Consider the following 17,085-nt stretch of genomic DNA (forward strand, 5'->3'; position numbering starts at 1 on the left):
TTGCCGATGGAGTATGAAAGTCATTTTTTGACGTGTATTTATGCTATGAACTGTTGAATTAGTTACAAAGTTTTCACGATTACATATGAGAAAGACTATTAATGAAAAGATATACTGACAAGCCATGGGCATTATTTGTAGTTTTTTGAAAATAGTCCTACACGATTCCCTAGATTTGGCAGCTACTATTATTCTAATTACTCTTTTTTGTAATGGAAATATATTGTTACTATCTGTGGAATTTCCCCAGAATATTATTCCAAAACTCATTACCGAGTGGAAGTATGCAAAATATATTGTTTTTAAGGTATAGATATTTACTATCTTTTGCATAGATCTAATAGCAAAACAAGCTGAATTTAGTTTGGGGGTAATTTCTTTAATATGATTTTTCCAATTTAACACATCGATTTTTAAGCCAAGAAATTTGGTTGTTGTTGTTTCTAATAGGGATATGTTGTTAATTATTGCGCTAGAAATTTGCGACGTTGAATTTGGACAGGTTTTAAATTGAATTATGTTAGTTTTGTTACAATTTAATACTAATTTATTGACTGAGAACCAGTCACATATTTTGAAGAGAATTTCCTCTGTTGAAGATTGGAATGTGTTTGAGTTATTGGCTGTAATTACTATACTTGTGTCATCTGCAAATAATATGGGATGTCCTACATCTTTTATAAGGGGAGCAAGATCATTTTTAAACACTAGAAAAAGTAGGGGACCTAATTGAGCTATTAACGCCCAGACCTGCTATACAGTACATGTATGTCTAAATCGAATGTCAAGAGAATGAGTCAAGACAATCCTTCCTAACAGAGAATTTGGAAGTAATGTTTTCAGGTCTAACAGTAGCAGTATCTTCCGCGATTGTTCTTCCCCTCTCAAGGACACGGCTGCACAGTTTAGAAATGGATAATCTCGTTGCCTTGTAACAGTAATTCTTTAATAACTGTGAATCGTAAGACGCTATTTTAAACAAGAGCGAGGAAGTATGAGCTATATGCTATTCTTAGGCATATCTGACTTGCGAGGAGATAAGCGAAACAGAAAATTTTGCGACTGATACATACAAACGATGACGTGAATATGTTAGGAGAAAATACACAAACGATTAGGGAAAACACGGAAATTTTACTTGAAGCAAGTAGAGCGATCGGTTTGGAAGTAAATCCCGAAAAGACAAAGTATATGATTATGTCTCGTGACCAGAATATTGTACGAAATGGAAATATAAAAATTGGAGATTTATCCTTCGAAGAGGTGGAAAAATTCAAATATCTTGGAGCAACAGTAACAAATATAAATGACACTCGGGAGGAAATTAAACGCAGAATAAATATGGGAAATGCGTGTTATTATTCGGTTGAGAAGCTCTTATCATCCAGTCTGCTGTCGAAAAATCTGAAAGTTAGATTTTATAAAACAGTTATATTACCGGTTCTTCTGTATGGTTGTGAAACTTGGACTCTCATTCTGAGAGAGGAACATAGGTTCAGGGTCTTTGAGAATAAGGTGCTAAGGAAAATATTTGGGGCTAAGCGGGATGAAGTTACAGGAGAATGGAGAAAGTTACACAACACAGAACTGCACGCATTGTATTCTTCACCTGACATAATTAGGAACATTAAATCCAGACGTTTGAGATGGGCAGGGCATGTAGCACGTATGGGCGAATCCAGAAATGCATATAGAGTGTTAGTTGGGAGACCGGAGGGAAAAAGACCTTTAGGGAGGCCGAGACGTAGATGGGAGGATAATATTATAATGGATTTGAGGGAGGTGGGGTATGATGATAGAGACTGGATTAATCTTGCACAGGATAGGGACCGCTGGCGGGCTTATGTGAGGGCGGCAATGAACCTTCGGGTTCCTTAAAAGCCATTTGTAAGTAAGTAAGTAAGATACATACAAACAGTTATCATTTCCGCTGATGAGCCATACTGTGCTCTCTCAGTAGCTCAGTAGTTTAATTGACTCCGTTGTAATAATATGATTTCTGTTTAAAACTTGCGTTTATAGAGGGACATCACTTTATTTTTACCAGTATTTTTAATATTAACCTGGCTATACTCGGAAACACTGTTTCCCCCTTCCATTACAGCAGTTTGATATCACTAGTGCAATATGTAAACAAATCATTTTACTAGGTATAGGAGGAGAGAAAAGTAGTGTATCCATTAATGTTGTAGGGATATACGATATTACGATTTTCAGTTTGATCATCACTTTTACGGAATTTATCAAAATACAGTAGAATAGTAACATTTTTTTTCAAAAACTCAACTTTTCAGGCGGCTATGTTCGTTATGTAATGTCTACTTTATTTAGCATATTAATTATTGATGTTATCATACAATATAGAGAGTGCATTTAAATTGAGGAGGTCATAAGTAAAGGGCTGTACGTGCACTGAAGTTACTTTTGAGAAAATGGGGTTTAAATATTTAAGCTTTCGTAAAATCGGTGAAATTTTTTACTTAAATTTTAATGTGTGATGCGATTAAAATATCCCTTTGCCACTAAAATTTTAGATACTTTTGCTTACACTGGATGCACTTAACTCATGTTATTACAAATGTCACTAGCATTCCTTTGCTTGTAGCCACCTCAATTCAAAAAAAGCTAATCTGAATTTTTAAACAAGTTGCTGAAAATGGTTGCCGTTCATTACAATGCAGGCTTCAATTCAGTACGCATATTATTAAAAACATTTTGAAGCATATTCTCTGAAATTGAATTTATCGTTTCTTGAATATAATTTTTTAGTACGATATTATTAATATAGGTTCTTTCTTCTATAGAAAATGCAATCATATTTATGAAACACACTATACACTGCAGTGTTTACTTTACTGCTTGAAGACTTCGAATGCAACAGCGGCCGTAAGTTTGTGTGTCTGACGGGAGCAAGGACATTAGTGAAGGGGTGGGAGTGAAGTACATTCAGAAATGCAGGTACAATAAAAATGCAAGTAAAAATAAAATGATGTCCCTGTATATGATACTTTTGCTAAATGTGAAAATTAGAGATGTCAAAGACATTTTGGCAAAAAAAAAAAAAATCAAATTTCTCGATAGCTAGTAGCTAGTAACAAATTAGTGGCAAAACCTCGCGCAATGGCATTGTTGCTGAATAGAAAGAAAGCTAAACGTAGATACCGTATTTGCTCGCGTAATTTGCGCGCTTTTTTAATTAACTTTGGCCACTGAAAAATTGGGGTGCGTAAAAGATGCGGATTTTTCAAATAAGAGGTCCTATTCTGAGTTTATCTCAATTATTATATGTATAGGTGAGTATTTACGGTAGGGCTAATTTTCTATACCGGTAACTTGTTCTACCAAGGACAAGCATTGTTAAAGTAGCGGGACTTTGGGGTTTCTTTCTGAAGCAGGTACTTCAGTTGCTGGTGAATGATCTACGATGGACTGTAGGGAAGGAAAAACCCTACTACACTGAAAAAAATATGTACGTAATCCCTACTACACTGAAAAAAAATATGTACGTAAAGTATGTGCGGAAAATACACGGAGCAAAAATAATGTACAAAATAATCCCTTAAAAATTAGGGTGCAAAAAATACGCGGGGGCGCAAATTACGCGAGCAAATACATTCTTACTGAAGACAGATAGGAGCCTATTTAAGGACCAGTCCGAGAAGTTCTAATCGTAAGTTTGCACAGGACGAGAACTTCGCTACAAATATTTTTAACCCTTTGTTGCCTGACAGTACTTAGAAGTACCGTGATTTATTTTGCATACTGGAAGACCTGGAAGATTAATAAACCGCCAGAAATTACGTGCAACCTGATAAATAAAATACATCAAGGATACTAACAGTACTGTACATAGAAATACGATCTTTAAAAAAATAAATAAATAAATAAATAAATAAAAATAAATAAAATAAAAAAAATAAAAAATTTCTGAAAAAATTACTGTATGTTCAGAATTCATATTCTAACAACATTCAGCAAAGAAAACGGATTTATTTTAATTTTTTCTTATGTCCGGCAACAAAGGGTTAAACGAGGTGGAGTATGCATCTTAGCAGGGGAACAGCATTTCAGAGACTCAACTCTAAATTTAGATACAAGAGTGCAGATTTTGTGTCCGCAAAAACGGCAATTGGTTAACGGTGGAACAGCGCAACGCTTTCCGCCATCAAGACCATGGCGAAGTCGACAGAAAATCTCCTTATAAATCAGACACCGATTAAAGATAAAAGATAAAGATAGCCTATTGTGTCGCATGAAGGGCAAAGGCCTCCTTAAATATGAGAAAGCTTTATTTGCCTAACGTGATGAGCTAGTTCACGTTAGACGTGATATTTAAATCTAGGAACTTGAATTTCTTTAACAATGATTCTCTCGCTGCCTTTCACAACTTCCTGTCTATGTACAAATGTCCCTCGAGTAGTTTCCACTTTCTTCTGTCTCTTTCCTCTCTGGGCCATTGTTGACCTGCCTGTTCTTTGAAGAAGTCTGCCCATCTGCGCCGAGGTCTGCCTTGAAGTCTCCTTCCTATACGGGGGTCCCACATGATAACTCGGTATGTCCGCCTGTCGCCTTAATTTATGGTCATGTTTTTAGCTAAAGATGTGTCTTCAATTACCGTTATAAACTGAATACTTGTTACTTATTACATGATTGTTGCACATAAAATAAGAGGGAAATGTATCTAAGAACTGAAGTTAAAATGAGAATCGGTAAAACTGTAATCAGATGATTCTCATTTATGCAGCTGTAACAAGAGCAGGTGGAACGAAAACAAAACTGCTTTTGGAAACTTCAGAGATGAGTACACTGAGAAAAATAGCAAGGAAACCAGTCCACCGCTGTGGAGTAACGGTTAGGACGTCTGACCGTGAAACGAGCGGATGCGGCTTCAAATTCTGGTTGGAACAAGTTACCTAGTGAAGGTTATTTCTGGGGTTTTCCCTCAATGCATAAAGAGTAAATGCTGTGTAACTTTCGGCACTGGATATTGGACTCATTTCGCTGACATTATTATCTTCATATCACTCAGATGTTAGACAACCATAGCAGTTGATAGAGCGTCGTAAAGTAACCCAATTTAAAAAAGGGGGAAAATCAAGGATAGATAGAATACGAAGTAATGATATTAGGCATGTGACATACAGACATACAAGATATCGGACAATGGGTGATGAGAAGAAAAAAAGGAATGCAATCTACATATAACAAGAATGTCGAGCAACGCGATTGTTCACGCAATTCACGATGGAGCTCCTCAATGGCGAAGATGGCAGAACTCGTAATTTGGATCTAACAGGCCAGAGTCCTATCAAGAAGTAGGAAAGGAGACTTTCTCATTTGCCATGGCTTGACTTCTACACCTGGAGACTTATCAGCACATTGTGTGTCCTATACATGCGACGATTATCCAAGTCCATCAGGTGACCCTTGTACATTCGTGATTCTGATGCTGACAGGCGTATCATTCTGCCTCGATCCTCATAGTGCCGGTTCCCATCCCCAAGCGAGTATCTGATAAATCTCAGTGCCGAAGCACCAAATCCTTGAATCCTAGATCACAGCGAGGGGGGGCAGCTTCTCAGAGAGCTTAGCTTCTCCCACTATCTTAATTGCTGTTCTGTGTAGGTACTCATACTCGTGCTAACTGCTCTGTTTACAATACGAGTTCCCCGTCCCTACATATCAGCACCTGAGACTCGTACAACCACCAAGAGTTCATCCTATTCTATTTTAACTATTGCTGATTATTATAGATGAAATAGGAGAGATGGAGAGTGTTGAGGAAATGAAAAAGACTGTACAACGTCGGCTTTTCCATCACCGAGATCTAATCCGGACTGCCTGGATCATACATGGGCACAATTTTCGGTTACGTGAGGCACTCGATTTGAAATAGTTTGTTTACTAGGAGAGGAGACTGCAGAGTAGGATGGGAAATATAAACTGCTGTGACCTGCGTCACCTTATCGTAATCGCTAAGGCGGTCAGTGGCGAATTATTAGGAAAGCGCTGCCTTAACGTGAGAGAATCGAAAACTTTTATTCAATTTGGCGAACTAATTCGGGAGCTTTAATCATAAACCTCTTTACTATTTCTCCATCATTGAATTGATTTAAATCACAGGCGAGAAATTGCGTAACTAGCCAATAATATTCCATCACGTTGTTTACGTTTATTTTCTTGAATATTCTGGCGTTTCTCAAGATTACTTAATAGAGTTGCACGTTCTCGACCTAAAATAATTTCAGAAAATTATATTTCGTTTTCTACGCACATTTGATATTTTTTTTATAAATTTCTTTGGGAAATAATACGTACAAACAACATTTAATTCCTCGTACCTTTTAATGCAGCGTGTTTAAGGTATAATGTCGTATTAGGTATACTATGCAAATGTTAAGATCATAAATTTTCTTCGGAATAGTACGAAAAATAACATTTAATTTATCTTACCTTCTAATTCAGCATGTACTTTATGACATGTAATGTCGTTGTATATTAAATTTATTAATGCCTAATAGGATTTTCGAGCATAACATACATCGTATATTCTCCCCTTCTAAACAGCAAAAAAACTCTTCCTCCCATTTCTCATGAAATAATCGTTTTCTAACGCGTACACACTGCTTTGATAATGCCATTATGCCACCACTGATATTGCTTATGAAACTGATCTAGAACCTACCCACGCCATGGTGCTGCGTGAGGGAGGAACGGGGACTGTGAAGATGATGTCACTCAGAGCGATAAGCTCTGTGAAGGTCAGTGAGGCATTATTTCTCAAGTGAGGCACGATACCCATCTATGGCCTGGATAGATCAACACGCTAGCTCTGAGCTTTCATCTGGCCCCACAGGGTTTCAGAGCGTATACACGGTTTGTAGATCAATGATTTCCAACGACCGAACTTGCGTCGTCGGAGCTCATTTCTTCTGTCCGAACAGAGGCATAAAGCATTCATGAGCGTGTGGGAGAGGGTAATTCTGTGTCCCGCAGATCATGTGTCCGTAAAATGTAACATTAATGTAAACCGTAGTCTTACACTGTAGCCTGTGTAATAAACATATACCCATATAATAGGTTAATATTTTATATATTAAGGAAGTTTTTTTATAGTTTCGTTTACAGGCAAATGCTTAAGTTAATTGAATTAACAGCCTACTAGCCATCGCTATAGTTCTGGTGGTAGTGCTGATCTAGAACTATGAAACGGAATGGAATGGAATTTAAGTGAGGGGGGCACGGATGGCCCAGCACTGCGAACTATTGAGATCTATTGCGCTAACCATCGATATGGAATGAGTTGCGTGCCATAAATCCCCTACGCGCATCCCTATTTCCTCCACCTGCTTCTGTTCGTCCCTCCGTAAAAGCAGGGCTGCCTTAGCTATTTTCTGAAACATTAATTTCTGTTAGGAATTGGACATTTACGTAATATTATACAACTGTTTAAAATAACTTAAATAAAAGGGCCTCGTTAAGTAATTAACTGTCACGTGATTTCCCTCCTTTCTACGATCATGCGGCATAACCACTTGGGCGGACAGTAGATAGCATGTGTGAGTAATTTTATCTGTGCGGGTCGGGCAGAAGTGAAAATTGAATTTACAGTACGTAAGGTACTCTTTCATGGAGTAGGTACAGAATTATTTCAACATGAGTTACTAGTACGAAGGACGAAACTGGCAATTGAAATTAGATGCAATAGTGTATAGTGCGATAATATGCACAAAAGAACTGAAGCCTTTATCGAAATGAACGGCCACTTTAAATATCCATATTTTGATTATTTTTCAATTTAACTTCATTCTCTATATTGTACGCTAATAGGTTGTAGACAGTATAATATACACTGGATAATGAATATGTTCGCATGGCTAACTCAGTTCGTGAGTAAAAATACTTATTCTTAATACAGTACTGTATTAAGATTAAACAAAAACCTAATGAAAATTATCGAACTAAAAATCGCGATATTTCCTAGTTACGTAAATGGATGAACTACTTTTCTTCCCTCCTATATCTAGTAGAATGATTTGTTTGTGTTTTATGCCAGTATCATCGAACTACAGTCGTGGAAGGGGGTAGCAATCTGTGTTTCCGGTTCTCTAAAGGTATAGCCAGGTTAATACTAAAAATGTTAGTAAAAATAAAATGATGTCCCTGTAGAACAACTGTGCAGGAATCGGCAGGCTTATCCATTTCATTAATGTGAGTACCAACATTTATTTTGTTTAGTTAATAAGTTAAAGATTATCCACACTCTAATAGCCTTGATTTATTAAAAAACGAAAATGATTTTTTTGTATTAACAGAAACTTAATTAGTTAATACTAATATAAAATGAAATGAATTAAATTAATTTTAATTAATTAATTCTGTTTTAAAGTATAACTATTACTGGTATTAAAATATGCTACAAAAATGATAAATTTTTTTTCGAATGAAACAAGAGTAAGGTGGTCCGTGGAACTGTTCTCACTTAAAAAAGTGGTCCTCACTTCAAAAATGTTTGAGAAACGCTGCCATATATTATTTCTAGCTATAAAATTCGATTGAAGTAATAAATTTCTTACTATACTGAAGCATTGAAATAGGGTATCCATATGAAATGGTCCCATACCACTGCAACTATGCTGCTCAAGGGCTGTTAACTGGAACTAAATTGAAATTAATATCTCTATAGTAAATTTGTTGGTCGGAGATTATTTACGTCTGCCATTGGGGTCCTGTGGGCCCAATATCCATTAAATTATGCGACCTCTGATGCCATCGTGGATTTTGTGGTAATTGGAAGACCGTTATGAGATTAACCATTCGCAATCCCCTTTGTGTAGGTAATAGCGTCTGTCAAAGAATGTGCACAAATTAATTTATCTGCCCCAATATTTTGGGTTTGCCCTGCGACCCAGAATAGCTCACAATAAAATTTAAAATGAAAAATTATATAAACAGGTTTCAGACAAAATTGTTTAAGACATAAGAAAAAAAATAGAACCAAATATAATTTAAATTGAATGTACACCATAAAGATGCTGACGAAATATCGCTACAGAAAATTTTATTATGGTGGTGACAATGGCACCTTGAAGATCTCTCGCCACCTTGTATTTTTCCCTCCACTTTACAAAGGCTTTCGGAATGGTGCCTCTCGCTCGAAAGAAGAGACCGGTAACTGTGATTTTTTCTATGTTGTATTTCGCTGATAGGTACTGAATCGTGGGCTCGTAGATTTTATTTTTCTCTTCGTTCACTTCAGATGGTTGAGTGGCTGAGATTTCAAATCTGATGGCAGGATCAATTATTTCGGCTGTCTGTTTCTTTCTATTTATAGCTATGATAATATAGGGGCTGCAAGACAACAAACACCTTTAAGAACAGCTTAAAAGATAACCTTATTAGCATTTCACTCCAATCATACTGATTTAAAATATTACTGACTACACTGTTGCTTTTTTTCTTTAGACATCATCCTGATTGTGCTGCATTTTCAAAATTGTCTCATAATAATCTCTTTCTATTATCTAATATAATTTGAAATATATTAACATTCTATGTATTTTAGTTTAATTCTGCTACCCAGTTTATTTCAGTGTTTAATTAATAGTTCATAGTATTTTGTTGTTTAATTCGTAAATAACTCTTGTATACATGTAACTCTCATCTAAATCAAATTGTTGAATTCTTTGTAAGTTCATGCATATGTATATACACTTTTTGCTGGTTGTGTGGAAGAGAAGGCCTTACGGCCTTAACTCTGCCAGCTAAAATAAATCATTATTATTATTATTATTATTATTATTATTATTATTATTAATATCGATCCTACGATTGCTTCCAGCATCAGCAATACAATGAACTTCCTCGTGAACGTCTAGATTTTTGGATCGAAGTGCATCTGCGATCATAGAACGTATGATGTTGTGACGTTTTATTCTAAGTACTTCTCCCTGTGGGCAACTCCCAAGCACATGTGGTAAAGTTTCATACTCACTGCAGTGCCTACAGTGGGTTGTGCCTGTAGAGCGACAGAGAGAGAACGTAGTGGTGCCACTAACGCAGTCATTTTTAGCATATCTCTCCATTCAGAACTTGATAATCCTTCATGCTTGATGATCCACGAGTTGGCTCCAGGTACGTCTTCAAACAATATAACTCCTTTTCCCTTCTGGGGGTATGCACACCAGGTTTTAAATTCACGGTACCGAAGATGTTGCCTTAATTGCTTAACGGATCCTGTAACCTCATCTCTGCTCACTTGCAATTCCGACAAGCAACGGGTTCTTATAGTATACCTGATGATAGGAGTCTATACGGAGCATGTAGGCTATAATTTTAAAAAGGGATTTTGAGAAAACAGCTGCATGCTAGACGGTCATTCCTTCAATATCCGGTTTAAGGAGCAAAATTTCTTCCTAGCCTGCTTTCTATTGTGTCTAATTAAACAACATGAGGAACAAAGTTGACAAATCGTGTCTGTCCATAAAGTTCATTCCCCTTATATACGAGATCTATCACATATTCCATATCAAAGGCATTTTACAATAATTGTTGTCTTTTGTATAAACGTTAAGAAATTAACCTTCCTTTGTGACGTGATGAGACAGTGGTTGGACGAGTTGAATGGAATTTTTATATAGTGTTTTTTTTTTTATTTTGAAGAATTTTATCGTGACTTTGTTACTATATTTTATAAAGAGAAAGATTCCAAGTCATCTTTAACACAATTTTTGACACGAAATTTCAGTAATAATAATGTATTTGGGATATGAAGTATGATAATGATAATGATGACAACATATACAACAATTATAATCATTATCATCTCTTTTATAGAGAAAACTGATGAAACCTTGGGCAGAGTCAAGAATAGGAAAAATCCAGAAATAGATGTCGATCCTAATACACAATGAATTTGTAAAATATGGGATACCATATTAAACCAGAGGATTTCACATATATTTAATTCAATCTGGGAAACTGGAATATTGAGTGCAACATTGGAACAGTTATTAATATATATATATATATATGTATATGTATATGTGTATGTATATATATATATATATATATATATATATATATATATATATATATATATATATATATATATATATATAAAGAGCAGTGGCGACCCGTGATAAAATATTACGCGTGTTCACAATGTTGTGTTCCAAAACCGAAGAGAATTTGAAATCATACGTTTAATATGAAATGTCATGATTCCAATGTTTCACTGTCTAAAAAAATAATGTATAAATTCAAAAGATATACTAGTAATAATAATAATAATAATAATAATAATAATAATAATAATGATTAAACCCAATTATTTTTTAATTTCCAATGTTTCCTATTAAATCACTTTACCCTTATATTACCGGTTCTTTATGGTTGTGAAACTTGGACTCTTACTTTGAGAGAGGAACATAGGTTAAGGGTGTTTGAGAATAAAGTGCTTAGGAAAATATTTGGAGCTAAGAGGGACGAAGTTACAGGAGAATAGAGAAAGTTACACAACACAGAACTGCACGCATTGTATTCTTCACCTGACATAATTAGGAACATTAAATCTAGACGTTTGAGATGGGCAGGGCATGTAGCACGTATGGGCGAATTCACAAATGCATATAGATTGTTAGTTGGGAAGGTGGAGGGAAAAAGACCTTTGGGGAGGCCGAGACATAGATGGGAAGATAATATTAAAATGGATTTGAGGGAGGTGGGATATGATGGTAGAGAATGGATTTATCTTGCTCAGGATAGGGACCAATGGCGGGCTTATGTGAGGGTGGCAATAAACTTCCGGGTTCCTTAAAAGCCAGTAAGTAAGTAAGTATTATTACTTATGAGTTTTCTTATGGCTATTTCTTTATTCATATGTAGGAACATTTAATTTATGAATTTCATCCGTATTTCTTTACATAGGCTACCACAATACCGTTCTTTAAAAAAGCGTGTGTTGTATAATATATTTTGGTTCACAACACACTATATACTATAGCCTATACAACTAGAGTAATCCTATTCTCATGGATTGGTTACTATAAATACATGCTAGTAAATATTATTCTTAAATATTATACACCACCATACAGATATTTAAAATCATTCCACTTTCACAGTCTGCTAGCACGTATTTGAAAGCTACACTATGCTATTATGCTAACACTAAACTATAGTAATTCACAAACTAATATCTAGTAGCAGCACTGTACACAGACCCACACAAAGTAAACGTTCCAACAATGAGAAATGCTGACACCTACAGGGCTAAAATACAGACTATTAAATTCCCGCCCTCGAAATATAGCAAGTGAAAGCTAAGCATCGATGAACCTGACATCTGTAGCGTAGATTCAATGTTCACTTAACGCTTTGTGCTCTTGACGAGTCATAAACGGCCGGCTAAAGGCAAGTTTGTCCCGCGCATGCATGTAATTCCTGTAACTTCCTTGCAAAGAGCACGGCTGAAAGGTGAACGCACGTTGCCAAGTTTACATAAGTTCATGCAAGATGCGGGAAGTTTAAAATACTCGATTCTGATATTATACATCCCCCATACATCAATACGGTATTAGATAATAAAACTAGTCGTGCTTCATTAGAAACAAAATGTTCACGTCCTCTTATTGAGACACCATCACTGATAAAGAGTTTCAAATGAAAATGTGAAAATTACAGGGAAATTGCATTCCTATATAATCTGACAAATATTTGAAACAAACAGACGTCGTAAATATGCAGAGGAATTTTTAATTGAGGGACAATTTGACTTCTGTAAAGGGAGAAGTTGTACAGATGCTGTCGTTACTTTCAACATATTATTAGTGAAAAATAATGTAACTTAACAACTTATCGTTTATTTCTTGGTTTTAAACAAGCTTAAGCCACGGATTAACTCAGTCGGGTGAGGCGCTTGCCTGCCGATCCGGACTTGCGCTCGGGCGTGGGTTCAATTCCCGTTTTGGCTGATTACCTGGTTGGGTTTTTTCCGAGGTTTCAGGTAATCTCTGGCGAATCCTTGGCCTCATCTCGCCAAGTACCATCTCGCTATCACCCATTCCATCGACGCTAAATAATCTAGTAGTTGATATATTGTCTTTATATAACAAGTAAAAAATAAAGAATCTTATGACAGAGTAAATAGGCAAATTTTATGGGACATTTTAAAGTTTCACAATGTAGCTATGAAGCTTATACCTAATATTGAATCCTTACGCAGAGAAAAAAAATAATCATAAAAACGCAAAATAATAAAATGTCAAATGAAATCAAAACAACACGTAGAGTAAGAAAAATATGTGGGTTATCTATTTTGCTATTTAATTTATTTATAGACAAAGTTTTAGAAGACTGAAAGAATACAAATCCAGTTGGTTATATTACCGGTTGATCTGTATGGTTGTGAAACTTGGACTCTCACTTTGACTTTGAAAGAGGAACAGAGATTAAGGGTGTTTGAGAATAAGGTGCTTAGGAAAATATTTGGGGCTAAGAGGGATGAAGTTACAGGAGAATGAAGAAAGTTACACAACGCAGAACTGCACGCATTGTATTCTTCAACTGACATAATTAGGAACATTAAATCCAGACGTTTGAGATGGGCAGGGCATGTAGCACGTATGGGTGAATCCAGAAATGCGTGTAGAGTGTTATTTGGGAGACCGGAGGGAAAAAAGACCTTTGGGGAGACCGAGACGTAGATGGGAGGATAATATTAAAGTGGATTTGAGGGAGGTGGGATATGATGATAGAGAATGGATTAATCTTGCACAGGATAGGGACCGATGGCGTGCTTATGTGAGGGCGGCAATGAACCTGCGGGATCCTTAAAAGCGATTTGTAAGTAAGTATTAAAATGTCCAGAAATAAAGTCATCTCCACTTTATTGTGCTCACATGACGAAGTTACTTCAAGTGATTCTGAAGATTACATACAGAGAGGAGCTCACAGTCTTTCCAAAATTAATCAGCAGTATGACATGTTAATTTTAATAGAAATAATACTGAGGTAATAACGATGGTAGGCAAAGAGTCAGTAGGAGTTAAAATTGTAATAGGAGATAAAATAATAGAACAGGTTGAAACATTTAACTGTTTGGGTAATACAGTAGCAATATTTAAGAATAAAAACATTGTTATAGTAAATAATATAAATTAATATAATAAAGGAAATGATATAAGACAAGCTCAGCTAATTTCGCAGTACGTCTAATTTCGCAGTATCTCATATATTAATTAGTTCTGAAGTTGTCCGTGTTTGTTTGAATTTACAAAAAAATACGGATAAATGCTAGAATCTGTCGGGGATGTTTCATGCAGGAAGATCCTATTGGAACGCATTCTGGCGAAAGTTATACAACTATCTGCTTTAGTAGGGTGTGTTTGCTCAGATAGAGTAAATAAATTTGCAGTGTTGTGTTTCTGGATGTTTTATCGTCGAGATATTCAGATTTGTAAGTATCGCAGTGTGATTAGTGAATTCTCCACATTCTTATGATTAATTTGAATCATTGCTTGTTGTTTTATCTGATATAGTTTGTTCGTAATATGCTTCTGCCGGTACTCAATTTCTTAACCAGTTTCCGCTAGTTGCCGGCAGAATATTTCGACTGGCACGCAGATTCGAACTTCTTTTAAGAAGCGTTATGGGCCAGCTAGATGATTTGTCCTACCATAGAGTAACAGCCTCAACTCGCTCGAATTTGAACGATTTTTATGATGTGCTAGGAAGTGTTTATGAGAAGGCAGAACTGAGTAACAAGCAAAAAAAATATTGATTTACATATATATATATATATATATATATATATATATATATATATATAAAACTAAGATAAAAAGTATTATGAATGTGAAGAGTTGCAAAATTACAGTAATTACATTTATTATATTCTTATTTCTGTTTATATTTTATTATTTTTATCACTTTTAAATCATGTCATTTTATTATCTCATATGTGAAGACTTGCATTTATATATATATATATATATATATATATATATATATATGTAAATCAATATTTTTTGTAATCTATACGTGTATTTTAAGTAAGTGACAATCAAGGCAGTCATATAGAATGTCAATGTGTATCACAGCAATGTTGGTTTTTAATATGTCTCATTTTGCATGCCACTAAATATGTTTTGTATTTGTAGATATTATGTAGAGAGCACTGATATTGCTGAAATGTACTTCGTATCTGATGATGTTGGCGTAGACCAACGAAAACGTTCATACGTCTTTAAATACGTAATGTAAAGGTGTAGCACCTTAAACATATGCTGTGAAGTCAGTGACTGAAATAAATACTTTTAAGATACAATATAGACTTCTCTGAAGATTAAAAATGAATTGCAAAATAGACCTATCGGCCGAGGAAGTGTGGGACGACCTGAAAAGCCTTGGAAAGATGGAAACTCAGTCTCGAAAAAAGTCCTGGAGATCTAACACATGTTAGCGAGAAGGAGAAGAAGAAGATCATTGCTTTCATCATTATGCCTCGTCCTTGTTTCAGTCGATAGCTGACTGCCTGTTTGCAGAGAGGTAATGAGTGTGTTGTTGTAATAGACTACCGAGATGTATAGGCACTTATCGATCGGAACTTGGAGCATTCCTAAGTACTTCAGCCAAAATAGGTCTTCTGTGCACCCGTGATGAAATGAGCTGCGTTCCGATTGTGCTGCCAAGCCAGATCCACAATCCTCCACACTAAGCATTTCTCCCTGGCAATGAAATCCGTATACCATACATATGGTGTGGTAGTCAACCTTACCTCACAGAACATGATTCATCATACTTCCATCAAGCAAGCAAAGAACCTGAACATGGTATGCATACAGGGTGATTCACGAGGAAAGCTAAAAAAAAGTTCATATGAATATAGGTCCGTTTTCGAACGGTTACGAAGATATGACGCTTTGATTTCACAAAAACTTCTGAGATTCCATTGTACTAACTCGTATTGAGAGACTGATTACGGACAAATTTAAAGTTTATATTCACATATGCATACATAACTAATATTCTAGAAGTCGGGGTCAGTGTTTTCGCACATTTTCAAAGGTACCTCCTTCTGCTTCAACGCACTGTTGCGCTCGGGCGTGAATCGCGCTCATCGCTCGGGAGAGTTGCACGTGGCTGTCTTTATGCCGCATCCAAAATACGGTCGATTAGTGCCTCTCTCGTTTCCCCGTTCCTTTGCTATACCAAGTCTTTCATCCAACCCCATAGACAGTAAATACTCTTCGATATGGTACCCTTCTCTTCGGAAAGCGTCGTTCATATTCAGCGACGGCACGCAAGGAACTTCCATCGCACAAACCATAAACATACACAATATCGGCGTATTCTGTAGTCGAAAATTTGTAAGGCATCTTGAAAAACACAACTTAACACTTCCGATAACTGTACCTTTATAACTACTGTACTGTAGGTAGCTGACTGAACTGCTGTGGACCGATAAGTGATAGCGTATTTGTTGTGACATTTGTAATGCCCCACCACCCGGTTTGTTTCTCTTCTCTTATCTACATCGCTCACAATGCAGATTCCAATGTTACGTCATTCATTGCGATCGGTGACCTTCTCTCACGTCAGCAGCATATGGTAACGTCTGATTCACATTGGGGCGAGACGTTTTACCAAAAAATACATCTAGCTCTGCCATCGTTCGAAAACGGACCTATGTTCATATCAACATTTTCACTCAAAATGACCTAAGATATCGTATCCTAAATTGTTGACCTTTCCTCGTGAATCACTCTGTATAGACGAGTCGTCAAGAATCACCGTCACTTTCATGTACCTATCATTTGAGATGTCGCACAGTGGTCTAAAATCCATATTTAGGAGGACAAATGCAGAAAAATGACATCGAAAAAAAATGAAATCAAACCCTTAAATTATTTTTCCTATACAACTGAGTAACACTGAATTGATAATCTTAATCAGCGGAGGTGGCTGCATAGCGAGATAAGAAGCCGGTAACATGCCACATTTCGCCACCCAGCATTCTTACTCAGCAAGCGCCGCGAGTCTGCCGTTTTCCTTGTGCTGTAACTCTGTTGTAAGTGGTCGATT

This window comes from Periplaneta americana, chromosome 8 (genome assembly GCF_040183065.1).
Source record: "Periplaneta americana isolate PAMFEO1 chromosome 8, P.americana_PAMFEO1_priV1, whole genome shotgun sequence".
Classification (NCBI taxonomy): domain Eukaryota; kingdom Metazoa; phylum Arthropoda; class Insecta; order Blattodea; family Blattidae; genus Periplaneta; species Periplaneta americana.